General features: G+C 37.1%; 1 long non-coding RNA gene across 1 annotated transcript in view; it reads right to left on the bottom strand.

Moving 5' to 3' along the window:
* The window catches only part of LOC132483492 (uncharacterized), a 158581-nt gene extending 154274 nt beyond the window's left edge, over positions 1-4307 (bottom strand). The window contains exon 1 of the long non-coding RNA XR_009531075.1: positions 4225-4307. This is a non-coding gene — a long non-coding RNA (uncharacterized LOC132483492). The remainder of the gene's footprint in view (positions 1-4224) is intronic.
* Between the last annotated feature and the right edge of the window lie 9444 nt (positions 4308-13751).

Raw genomic sequence — 13751 nt, 5'->3', positions numbered from 1 at the left:
AGCCATCTGCAAGCCAGGAAGAGGACCTTCACCAGAACCCAACCATGCCGGCAACCTGATCTCAGACTTCCAGCCTCCAGAACTGGAGAAAATAAATTTCTGTTGTTTAAGCCACCCAGTCTATGGTATTTTGTAATGGTAGCTTCAGCCGACTAATACAGGGAATGATTGTTTTTCAATACTAAAAATCATCGTGACCTATCCAAAATAAAATAGTAAACAGAGATCTTTCTTGGTACATTTAAGGTATGATCACTTTTCATACAAATTGCCAGGATCATGTCTACAACTCTCCATAAGCTGCACCAAGAGAACCTCACTTGAGGCTCTATTGTATATTCAACCCCTGAACTAAAAAAATTTTAAAGGCTCACCATAAAATGTTGGTAGGTGAAATCCTTGAAATTAACATTTGGAACTCAAATAAACATTTAATGGTCAAACACATATAATACTATAAGTAAACAAGTCTAATTTTCAAAGGTATAAAATTTCTAATTAAAAAAGCCCTGACCTTGCCTCTTCTTTGCCTTATGATTATGTAAAGTTTCACTTTCATTATCTTGCCAATTTCCTACCTTCTCTTCCTATTCCCACTGAGATTTTCTCAAGCCTTTTCTTTTTATGTATTATGAATAAATTCAGTGCAGTTGTTTGGGATTCATTCCAAGTAAAGAACAATGAAACTTTAGCTTTTGACTTTTATATTCATAAGTTGTTTTTGGAAAGGTACCATTTGAGAAACACTAGTAGTAATTGCCTGCTATGCAGAGTTGTGAAGGATCAGTACCCACAACTGCAATTTACTTGAAAGCAAAGCACCAGGAGCCCACAAAATGCTTTCAGTCTAGTGCCAAACCTAAAATTCATTCACTGGAAAGAACTGTTCCTTCCACTGGAAAAGACACATACCAAATTAAGAAGCCTTCTGTGTGTTTGTCTTGGGAATGGCTTAGTCATTGGGCCCTAAGTAAAATATTCATGGGGGCTGGAGGTGGCAGTTACACTGCAGCAACAAACGATCTCAAAATTTCAGTTGCTTACAAAAAGGGTTGACTTCTTGTTGGTGGAATTTATTATAGATAGACTGCATTTTCACTCTTTGACTTCATACCAGAAAACAGGATGATGAAGCAGGCTCCATCTTCATTTTTCTAATTATCATGGCAGAGGGAAAAGAAGAAATGGTGAACCTCACATTGGCTCTTAAAATTTATGCTCAGAAGTGACATATATGACTTCTGTTCATTTTCACCAGCAAAAGTAAGTCACATGGCCAAGTCTGATGTCAATGGGTCAGGGAAATATAATCCTTCCCTTGGGAGGAGCTTCAAACATCTGGGAACAATAATACAACTTACCACAACAGCTTCCTATATAACCACATAATAAATTATGATATATTCATTAACAAATAGCTATAAGGTTTTATTTAATACTCTTCTACTTAATAATAATAATATTTAATCTCTACTGTATTTATTCCCATTTTAAAGATGAAGCTACTGAGGCTTAGTGAAGTTAACTTGTTCTCTGTTGCATAGATAGTAAGTGAAGAGGTAGAGCCAACTCAAAGCTTTTGTAAATTGCCATTATCCACACTATCAGTAACAATTTGCTGGTTTTGTGCTTCAACTTGTGCTCAAAACTACTTTATTATTTTTTTCTTTTTTCTTTCTAAACTGGGTTATCTTAAGGTACAGCAACATAGGTCCCTTGAATAAAACATCAGTCTAGCACTCGCAAGAGAGCAGCATACCTGAGAGTAAGGTGAAAAGAATGAAGCAGTTGCCTCAAATGAGCTCAGCTCAGTGGACTGTCAAACAAAGACCCACTCACATAAACCATGAAGGGATCTAGGGCAACAAGAAGTTTAGCTTCTAAAACTATATTATTCCCGACATGTGAGCTCTGATAATTTAAAATTGAGCAAAATTATTTGTAACATTTTTAATTTGTTCATTTGACTTTGTGGAAGAGTAAATAGATGCAAGAGAGGAGAGTTGGCAAATCTTGATAGTCCTCTGAATTAATAGATTAATTTGATTCAATCTATCAGAAGCCTACTGTCAGCTACAAAAATAACAACAACAACTTAAATTTTCTTTGTTGGTCAGAAGAGGGCCCCATGGCATATGACTGGTGCTGCTATCTGTGTCCTCACAATGACAGCAGTGGTAGCATCCTGTGTACACATGTAGAGCTAATACCCAGAACTCAACTCATCAAGCCAGTGATCCACTCAGAAAACTGGATAAGTGGTACTGAAATGCTTCCCATGAATAAGCCCAAAGGGAATTGCTTGGGTTTTTTGTTTTGTTGGGTTTGGGTTTGCTTAGAATAGCTTAAGGTGCCCTTTCTTTTTTCCTTTTGACTTTATTTTATAGGACTTGTTCTGACTGTGGAAAACAAGTACAGGAGATTCTCTCAGTATTACCTTTGCCCCAGGCCACCTCAGACCTTTATGCTTACATATTAGTAAACAAAGCAGGTGCCCTCTGGGATCTCTGGGACATTTATGAGGCATGTGAAGCAGAATAAAAAGGGTGATCTCATCTCCTTCCTTAACATTCCTTATGGTTGGAATATTCCACTTTCATCATAGATTTTTATTACTGATTTTTCTGCTATTTTTAAATATGAAGTTGGGCACAAATGTGGAGACCCAATGACCCATTACACACACAAACTGTATACAAAAACAACATAATAAGTAAATAAACAATAACCAAAATTATCTTCATAATCACCAAGTTTGCTCACCTCTGATGTGTCAGTGCACTAAAATTTATAATGCTTCCTGAGTTTGCTCAAGTAATATTTTTTCATTCACTTTCTTGTACGCTGACCAACTATCTTTGCCATGTCCCTTGTTACTTCTTTTTGTGGATCACTGACCACCTGTTATAAATTCATCATTGCCAGTGAAGAGGAGGACACCCAGTACTAGAGAGTGTTTTACTAATCTCATCTTCCATGATTCAGTCTAAAGCAGATTGAAAATAATGCTTCTTTCCCTGTCCCAAAGGATGCTTTCATGTACATTCATGGCTTTAAATCACTAAGTGCAGGTAAGAATACATAGTTTTCAGTCATATGAAGATCAAGAGTATTAGGGTTATTCAGAGAAACAGAATCAATAGGAGATATCTATAGATTTATATCTATGTCTGTCTATATAATTTTTATATATGGAGACTTATTATGAGGAATTCCTGTATGAAATTATGAAGGCAGAAAAATTCCATGACCTGCTATCTTCAAGCTACAGATGCAGGAAAGCCAGTGGTATAATTCTAGTCCAAGTCCAAAGGCCTGAGAATCAGGGGAGCTGATGGTGTAAATCTCAGTCCAAAGGTAGGAGAAGACCTATGTCCCAACAAGCAGGCAGGCAGGAAGAAAAAAGGGTGAATTTCTCCTTCCTCCACCCTTTGTTCTATTCAGGCCCTCAACAGATTGAATAATACCTACCCACATTAGGGAGTGCAATCTACTTTACTAAGTCCACTTATTCTAATGCTAATCTTATCCAAATCCAGTCTCACAAACACACTCAGAAATAGTGTGCAATCTGGGTACCTGCTGGTGCAGTCAAGTTGACAAATAAAATTAAGCAGTGTATCAAGTAACCTAAGATAATCCTTCAAAAGTGGAAGTGTTTAAGTCCAGAGAAAATACATTTAGGCCTTGCCTGCTGGTGCGTGGAGCAGCGAAACACTCTGTGCCAGAGATTGTCAGAGAGATTAGCTCAAGATGGTGGAGTAGAAGGACACGTGCTTACCCCTTCTTACGAGAACACCGGAATCACAACTAACTGCTGAACAACCATACACAAAAGAAAGCTAGAACCTACCAACAAAGATACCCTACATCCAAAGACAAAGAAGAAACCACAATGAGATGGTAGGAGGGGTGCAATCACAATAAAATCAAATCCCATATCTGTGACCCACAAACTGGAAAACAATTATACCACAGAAGTTCTCCCGCTGGAGTGAAAGTTCTGAGCCCCACATCAGGCTTCCCAGCTTGGGGGTCCGGCAACAGGAGGAGCAGCCTCCAGAGAATCTGGCTTTGAAGACAACTGGAGTTGCATCACAGGAATTACACAGGACTGGGGGAAACAGAGACTCTACTCTTTGAGGGTGTGCACAAGGACCTATGTGCACCAGGACCCACGGGTAAAAAAAGCAGTTACCCCATAAGAGACTGGGCCAAACCTACCGGCTGGTATTAGACGGTCTCCAGTAAAGGTGGGGGGGCGGCTGGAACTTACTGCAGGGACAAAGACACTGGCCGAAGCAATTCTGGGAGGTATTCATTGGCATGAGCCCTCCTGGAAGCCGCCATTAGCCCCACCCAACAGACTGTAGGCTCCAGTGCTGGGAAGCCTCAGGCCAAACAACCAACAGGGTGGGAATACGGCCCCACCCATCAGCAGACAAGCAGATTAAAGTTTTACTGAGCATGGCCCTGCCCACCAGAGGGAAAAGACACAGCTCCACCTACCACCAGTCCCTCCCATCAGGAAGTTTGCACAAGCCTCTTAGATAGCCTCATCCACCAGGGGGCAGACAGCAGAAGCAAGAAGAACTACAATGCTGCAGCTGCGGAACGGAAACCACAATCACAGAAACTTAGACAGAATGAAACGGCAGAAGAATATATCCCAAATGAAGGAACAAGATAAAACCCCAGAAAAACAACTAAGTGAAGTGGAGATAGGCAACCTTCTGGAAAAAGATGCAGAATAATGATAGTGAAGATGATCCAGGATCTCAAAAAAAGAAGGGAGGCAAGAATCGAGAAGATGCAAGAAATGTTTAACAAAGACCTAGAAGAACTAAAGAAAAAACAAAGAGATGAACAATACAATAATTAAAATGAAAAATACACTAGAAGGAATCAATAGCAGAATAACTAAGGCAGAAGAATGGATAAATAACCTGGAAGACAGGATGGTGGAAATCACTGCTACAGAACAGAATAAAGAAAAAAGAATGAAAAGAAATGATGACAGTCTAAGAGACCTCTGGGACTACATTAAATGCATAAACATTCGCATGACAGAGGTCCCAGAAGGAGAAGAGAGAGAGAGAGGACCCAAGAAAATATTTGAAGAGATAATAGCTGAAACCTTCCCTAACATGGGAAAGAAACAGTCACCCACGTCCAGGAAGTGCAGAGAGTCCCAGGAAGGATAAACCCAAGGAGGAATATGTGGAGACACATAGTAATGAAATTGACAAAGATTAAAGACAAAGAAAAAAATATTAAAAGCAACAAGGGAAAAGTAACAGATAACATACAAGGGAACTCCCACAAGGTTATCAGATGATTTCTCAGCAGAAACTCTGCAGGCCAGAAGGGAGTGGCATGATATATTTAAAGTAATGAAAGGGAAGAATCTACAACCAAGAATACTCTATCCAGCAAGGCTCTCATTCATATTCGATGGTGAAAACAAAAACATTACAGACAAGTGAAAGCTAACAGAATTCACCACGAGACCAGCTTTGCAACAAATGATAAAGGAACTTCTCTAAGTGGAAAAGAAAAGGTATGTCTAGAAACAAGAAAATTACAAATGAAAAAGCTCACTGGTAAGGGAAACACACAGTAAAGGTAGGAAATCATCCACACACAAATATGATATCAAAACCAGCAATTGTGAGAAGGGGAGAACACAAATGCAGGATATAGGAAATGCATTTGAAATTAAAAGAACAGCAACTTAAAACAACCTTCTTTATATACAGACTGCTCTATCAAAATCTCACAGTAACTACAAATCAAAAGTCTACAAAAGATACACAAACAAAAAAGAAAAAGGAATCAAAACACAACACTAAAGTTAGTCATCAAATCACAAGAGAAGAGAAAAAAGAGGAAGGGAAGAAAAAAGACCTACAAAAACAAATCCAAAATAATTAACAAAATGGCAATAAGAACATGCATATTGATAATTACCTTAAACATAAACAGATTAAATGCTCCAACCAAAAGACATAGACTGGTTGAATGGATATAAAAACAAGACCAACATATATGCTGTCTACAAGAGACCTACTCCATATTAGAGATACATACAGACTGAAAGTGAGCAGAGGGAAAAAGGTATTCCATGCAAATGGAAATCAAAAGAAAGCTGGAGTAGCAATACTCATATCAGAAAAAATAGACTTTAAAATAAAGACTGTTATAAGAGACAAAGGACACTACATGATGATCAAGGGATCAATCCAGGAAAAAGATATAACAATTTTAAATATATATGCACCCAACATAGGAGCACCTCAATATAGAAGGCAAATGCTAACAGCCATAAAAGGAAACTGACAGTAACACAATAACAGTGGAGGACTTTAACACCCCACTTACACCAATGGACAGATGATCCAGACAGAAAATTAATGAGAAAACACAAGCTTTAAATGACACAATAGACCAGACAGACTTAACTGATATAGAGCATTCCCCAGGACTGACCACATGCTGGACCACAAACTGAACCTCAGTAAATTTAAGAAAACCGAAATCATACCAAGCATATTTTCCGACACAACGCTATGAGATTACAAATCAGCTACAAAAAGACCCTCTAAAAAACACAAACACTTGGAGGCTAAACAATATGCCACTAAAGAACCAAAGGATCACTGAAGAAATCAAAAAGGAAATTTAAAAAATACCTAGAGACAAATGGAAGCACAATCCAAAACCTACGGGATACAGTGAAGGCAGTTCTAAGAGGACGTTTATAGCAATACAATCTTACCTCAGGAAACAAGAAAAATCTCAAAAAAACAATCTAAGCTTACACCTAAAGCAACTAGAGAAAGAACAAACAAAACCCAAACTTAGCAATAGGAAAGAAATCATAAAGATGAGAGCAGAAGTAAATGAAATAGAGATGAAGAAAACAATAGAAAAGATCAATGAAACTAAAAGCTGGTTGTTTGAAAAGATAAACAAAATTGATAAACCTTTAGCCAGACTCACCAAGAAAAAAAAGGAGAGGGCTCAAACCAATGAAATCAGAAATGAAAAGGAAGTTACAATGGACACCACAGAAATACAAAGAATGGTAAGAGACTACTAAAAGCAACTATATGCCAATAAAATGGACCACCTGGAAGAAATGGACAAATTCCTAGAAAGGTACAATATCCCAAGACTGAACCAGGAAGAAATAGAAAATATGAACAGACCAATCACAAGTCATGAGACTGAAACTGTGATTTAAAAACTCCCAACAAACAAAAGTCCAGGACCAGATGGATTCACAGGTGAATTCTACCAAACATTTAGAGAACAGTTAACATCAATCTTACTGAAACTCTTCCAAACAATTGCAGAGGAAGGAATACTCCCAAATTCATTCTATGAGGACACCATCACCCTGATACAAAAACCAAAGATACCACAAAAAAAGGAAATTACAGGTCAATATCACTGATGAACATAGATGCAAAAATCCTCAAAAAAATATTAGCAATCTGAATCCAACAATACATTAAAAGGAGTATACACCATGATCAAGTGGGATTTTTTCCAGTGATGCAAGGATTTTTCAATATCTACAAATCAGTGTGATACACCACATCAACAAATTGAAGAATAAAAACCATATGATCACCTCAATAGATGCAGAAAAAGCTTCTGACAGAACTCAACACCTACTTATGATGAAAACTCTCCAGAAAGTGGGCACAGAGGAACATACCTCAACATAAAAAAGGCCATATATGACAAACTTACAGCTAAAATCATACTCAAAGGTGAAAAGCTAAAAGCATTTCCTCTAAGATGAGGAATAAGACAAGGATGTCCCCTCTCGCCACTTTTATTCAACACAGTTTTGGAAGTTCTAGCCATGCTAATCAGAGAAGCAAAAGGAATAAAAGGGCAGAAGACCTGAAGAGACATTTCTCCAAAGAAGACATACACATGGCCAAGAGGCACATAAAAAGATGTTCAACATCGCTAATTATTAGAGAAATGCAAATCAAAACTACAGTGAGCTATCACCTCACACCAGTCAGAATGGCCATCATCAAAAAGTCTACAAATATTAAATGCTGGAGAGGATTTGAAGAAAAGGGAACTCTCCTGCACTGTTGGTGGGAATGTAAATTGGTACAGCCACTATGGAGAACAGTATAGAGATTCCTTAAAAATCTAAAAATAGAGGTACCATAAGATCCAGCTAGCCCATTCCTGGGCACATATCTGGAGAAAAACTTGGTTCAAAAGTATACATGCACCCCAATGTTCACTGCAGCACTGTTTACAACAGCCAAGACATGAAAGCAACCTAACAGTCCATCGACAGATGAATGGGTAAAGATGTGGTACATATATACAGTGGAATATTACTCAGCTATAAAAAAGAATGAAATAATGCCATTTACAGCAACATAGATGGAGACCTGGAGATTATCATACTAAGTGAAGTAAGAGACACAGAGAAAGGCAAATCATATGATATCACTTACTTGAAGAGTCTAAAAAAATGAAAAAGAAAAATGATACAAATGAACGTATCTACAAAACAGAAACAGACTCACAGACTTAAAGAATGAACTTATGGTTACCAGGGGGAAGGGTGACAAGGAGGCATAGACTGGGAGTTTGGGACTGACGTGTACACACTGCTATATTTGAAATAGATAACCAACAAGGACCTACTGTACAGTACAGGGAATTCTGCTCAATAGTCTGTAATAACTTAAGTGGAAAAAGAATTTGAAAAAGAATTTTAAAAAAGGAAAATACATTTACTATAATTGCTGAGCTTTTTTTATTCTAACACATATTGCTGGCAAATCTAAGATTCATTTTCCAAAGCCAATCTTATCTGTAGAGGCAGGCAAATTTTTTAAAATATTTAAGCTATTTTGAATATTCATTTTCTAAAGGAAGATGTGATCATCAATAAAAATGGCTCATTATAAATGAAATGATTAAAATATCCCTTTTGGTTTTTTAGAAATTTTTATGACAATATTTTTATAGAATGTGAATTGTTGAGTCCTTGACATTTTAGCACACTTATTACTATGAACAAACATCTTACTTTCAAAGAAAGCAGACAGTAGTGGAATAAATTTATAACAGTGAGAATGCTTGGAGACAATATTCATTTTTCATTTTCTGGTGTATTACATCCATTCAATTATATAAAACACTTGTTTTAATCAATATTAGATCTATATTTGTATGTCTTGATATCACTGACTGAAATAAAGATACAAAATGCTTTTCAATTGAGTTCTTTTTATAAAGATTCAAAAACATTACAGTGTTTTTAGGGGAAATATGGTAAGTTTAAAAAAATTTTTTAGATGTAAATATTCTTGTGAATTTTACATACTTCTTTCAACAATACTATGTAGTAGTAGTAGTACAAGAATAAAGTAATATGTGGAGTAAAAAAATTTAATACCTCCAGATTTCAAATATTTTGTTCCATTTCGGTCCACGACTCAGAAACCATGATCACTATTGTTAAAAAAGAAATAAAAAATATTTTTAAAAGGAGAAAAAAAAGATTGATAATAGATGCTAGTTGCAGGTATAATTTATTGTGCATATAACTAAATTCTATCAAAGATTTACTTTCTATGTAAAATTCTTTAACAAATTTTACAGACTTCAGGTCCAACAGGTAAAAGGAAATCTCATCACGTTCCCTTCCTTCAAAACACAAAACAACTCCACATTTTAATTGTTTTCTGTGAGTGAAACTCGGAATTCAGAATTATCTCAAGATTGATGGTAAATTTATTTCAGAAATTATTTGACAGTTCTGACCAATTTTTAGTAGGTTTAGTTTGGTCCTTACTGAAACTGGGTTACCCCTTTCCCTAAAATAAGTGAACTCTAAGAGAAATCCAGTAGACTTTTTAATTTTTGAAAAATGTTTTGAGTCACTACCTTATGCAAGTAATAGACACAGACATGAACAGGTTAAGAAGGAGGAAAAAGGTTCTTGATATACTTAAACTACAATCTCTTATGAAATGAAATAAGCATTTCCTACATAGATGGTCCCAAGAAATACAACAATAACTAAGTGGAAGCTAAAGTGGAGGGTCACTTTAGAAACAGCTAAACCAGAAAAGTCTAAATGGCCTGCAGCAACCTCAGAAAGCAGAGGACAGACTTGCATACACAGAGTGCACATTCACTAAGAGGAGGGTGACAAAGAGATGACTTTTTCATAACATTTTGTAACATCAACAGTTATGCATCAGGACTTTGATTTTCAGCCCCAACTGCCACGCTACACAAACATGCACACACATACACATCCTCACACTCTTGTGCTCACCAAATCCAAACAGCTTTTCTACACCCAGGGTATATTTTAATAAACCAAACAAGACAACGTAGAAATCATCTGAACTCACCAAAGCAATTTCAGGTCACCTTCTACCTAACTATAGAATAAATGTTCCCTAGGTATTGCCCTGATATCTTTTTTTTTTAATTAATTAATTTTATTTTTGGCTGTGTTGGGTCTTTGGTGTTGCATGTGGACTTTTCTTCAGTTGCAGCGAGCAGGGGTTACTCTTTGTTGAGGTGCACAGGCTTCTCACTGTGGTGACTTCTCTTGTTGCAGAGCACAGGCTCTAGGCACGCGGGCTTCAGTAGTTGTGGTGCACGGGCTTAGTTGCTCCGTGGCATGTGGGATCTTCCCAGACCAGGGCTCGAACCCATGTCCCCTGCATTGGCAGGCGGATTTTTAACCACTGCACCACCAGGGAAGCCCGCCCTGATATCTTAATGACAGCTTTCTGATAAGCCACTAGTGAGAAAGAATCTGAAATAGACTCCTTTCACAGGCTTATATTTTAAGACTATGAAACTCAACCCTATTGTAAAAACACTGAAGAACTTAATGCATTTTGCAAATGAGATGCAAACTTGCAAAAAGTAAATTAATGAACCAAATAAACAAACAGTTTAACTGCCTGGAATTACTGAAACTGTATTCTAAAAATTCCTGGAATCTAGGTTCATGTACCACTCAAGGCAGAATAATTCATACTACTTGATAACACCTTGCTTTCTAGAGCTTTTTAATTGTTAAAACCATTTCAGCGAAGTGAGTTGCACAGTTTCTAATCAAATAAGATAAAAACATGCTTTTGGAAGAGGTGAACAAAATCACAGATTGGGGGGGGACTACTGTACATTGGCAAGAGAAGCATCAATTTCCCTGGGAAGAGGTGAACAAAACAGAATCAGAGAACTTTTGGAAGAGGTGAACAAAACAGAATCCGAGAACAAGATGTCCTCTTCCAGTACAAGAAAATATATACCTGTGAGTCTGACTCCCTGTTTTCAAGTGGAATGCTGTTATTAATAGTTCACATCCTACTCCCCAAAAGTTTTACTTTCCCTTTTGTGTCTTGCAGTATCTAGACACATCCTGCAAAGAAGCTTTATGGGAACATCGACCCTACTAGAGGTTTCTTGTATTTGTTGCGTAGTTTTGTGACTGGGCAAAGATATGCTCTTAGGAAGGTGGCAGAGATGTTGGTAATGTCTGGATGATGTTGAGAGGCATGATATTGTCAGGTGGGAATTACTGAGGATGTGTATGTAAAACAGCACTAAAAGGCTACCTTTGCATTTCAGTGTACCATGGAGTCACTAAAGCCTCTTTCATTACTTAGCTACTGTAAAACACAATATACAGAGAAGGAGACAGTGAATGGAGGGCTGTTCCCAGTTCACCAAAATCCTATATTGTGCTCTAATATTTAGTTCTCAATGCAACTTTGTCTTAACAACAAGTAAGTAACTGTTAGGTACAATACATGACGTTTGATATTTGGGGGATTTTAAAATGAATTAGCCGTAATCCTCCTCTTGAGAAAGTTTTGATGTGGGAATCCAAAATGATGAAAAAGAAACATTTCCACAACATTCTACACTTTACAAAGTACAAAGTTCAAGTGCATCCTCTTATTTAAACCTCACAACAACCTTGTAAAATACATCATGTACTATTCATCCCATTTTATTGATGATTCAAAGAGGTTCAAAGAGGTTAAGAAAACTTCCCAGCATTTTAAAAACAGTTAAAGGAAGAACCAGAACTAGGATCCAAATTATCTGAAACTAGAATTAAAATTTGACCATTGCTTTTTTTTTTTTTACCAATATGCGACATGTATATATGTGTCTGTAGTTAACATACAATTTTTTTACCTTTTTTTTATTGGAGTATAACTGCTTTACAATGGTGTGTTAGTTTCTGCTTTATAACAAAGTGAATCAGCTATACATATACATATGTCCCCATATCTCCTCCCTCTTGCATCTCCCTCCCACCCTCCCTATTCCACCCCTCTAGGTACAATTTTTCTACCTTTCCAAGGAAACATTCATGAAAACACAGAGATTCCAAAGTTCTAACTATAAGAGAAACCAAACTTAACAATCTAAAATCCTCCATATTGTGAAAGGGATTTTATCTTACCATGGGTGGGGTTTAGAAACAGAACTGGTCACTCATCCTTCATAGAATACCCTTAGCTAAGATACCCAGGTCTCAATGTTTAATACTCTCCTAATATTCTGATTATCTCTTTGCCCAGTATATATAGACTATACAAACGGCCACAGATTCCTTTGGGAATGACTGGAGTGGGAGGCAGAGGGATCTGAGGAGGAATATTTATAACACAACCTTGTGACAATATTGCAGTGTCTTTCCTTTTAGGGAATCCATATCTCTCTACACTCTCACTTTTTTTTGACTTACATCAGGTCTCTGTTCCCCAAACTTAGAGTTTCATTTTTCGACACACATGTCAAGTAAGAATCAGTATGCTGTTCTTGCAGATGTATTTGCATCCTAGGGAAAGGGTGATTCTTGTGGGTCAAATCATTCCAATTCATGCTTTGGTCTTGTTATCTATTATGGTATTTATATGTACTTTATGCCTGGTGCTGAAGAGCTACCACATAACTGCATTTCTGGGATTCCATCATCCCATTGAAATAAGGCATCCATCTCAATCACGGCATCTTCCACTGTCATCTCCAGCTTTCAGAGGGAAGTTACAACAGACCTTCCCAAGGAAACTGATGCTTCTTTTGCCAATGTACAGTAGTCCCCCCTTATCTGTGGTTTTACTTTCTGAGGTTTCAGATACCTGTGGTCAACCCCAATCCAAAAATATTAAATAGAAATTTCCAGAAATAAACAATTCATAAATTTTACATTGTGCACCATTCTGAGTAGCGTGATGAAATCTTGCACCATCCTGCTCCACCCAACCCTGGACATGAATCATCCTTTTGTCTGGGGTATCCCGTCCATTAGTCACTTAGTAGCCATCTAGGTTATCAGATCAACTGTCCAGGTATCGCAGTGCTTGTATACAAGGAACACTTATTTTACTTAATAACAGCCCCAAAGCACAATAGTAGTGATGTTGGCTATTCAGATATGCCAAAGAGAAGCCATAAAGTGTGCCCTTTAAGTGAAAAGGTGAAAGTTCTTGACTTTATAAGGAAAGAAAAAGTCAAATGCTGAGATGGTTAAATTTCACAGTAAGAATGAATTTCCTATCAGTGAAATTGTGAAGAAGGAAAAAGGAACTGGTACTAGTTTTGCTGTTGCATCTCAAACTGCAAAAGTTTACAGCCACAGTGCATCATAGGTGCCTAGTTAAGATGGAAAGGGCATTAAATTTGTACAGTGAGAAATTTTGACACACATTCACATA

The sequence above is a fragment of the Mesoplodon densirostris genome, chromosome 1 (genome assembly GCF_025265405.1).
Source record: "Mesoplodon densirostris isolate mMesDen1 chromosome 1, mMesDen1 primary haplotype, whole genome shotgun sequence".
NCBI lineage: Eukaryota > Metazoa > Chordata > Mammalia > Artiodactyla > Ziphiidae > Mesoplodon > Mesoplodon densirostris.
The sequence above is the reverse complement of the archived record's forward strand: the minus strand, read 5'-3'. Positions and strand labels throughout refer to the sequence as shown.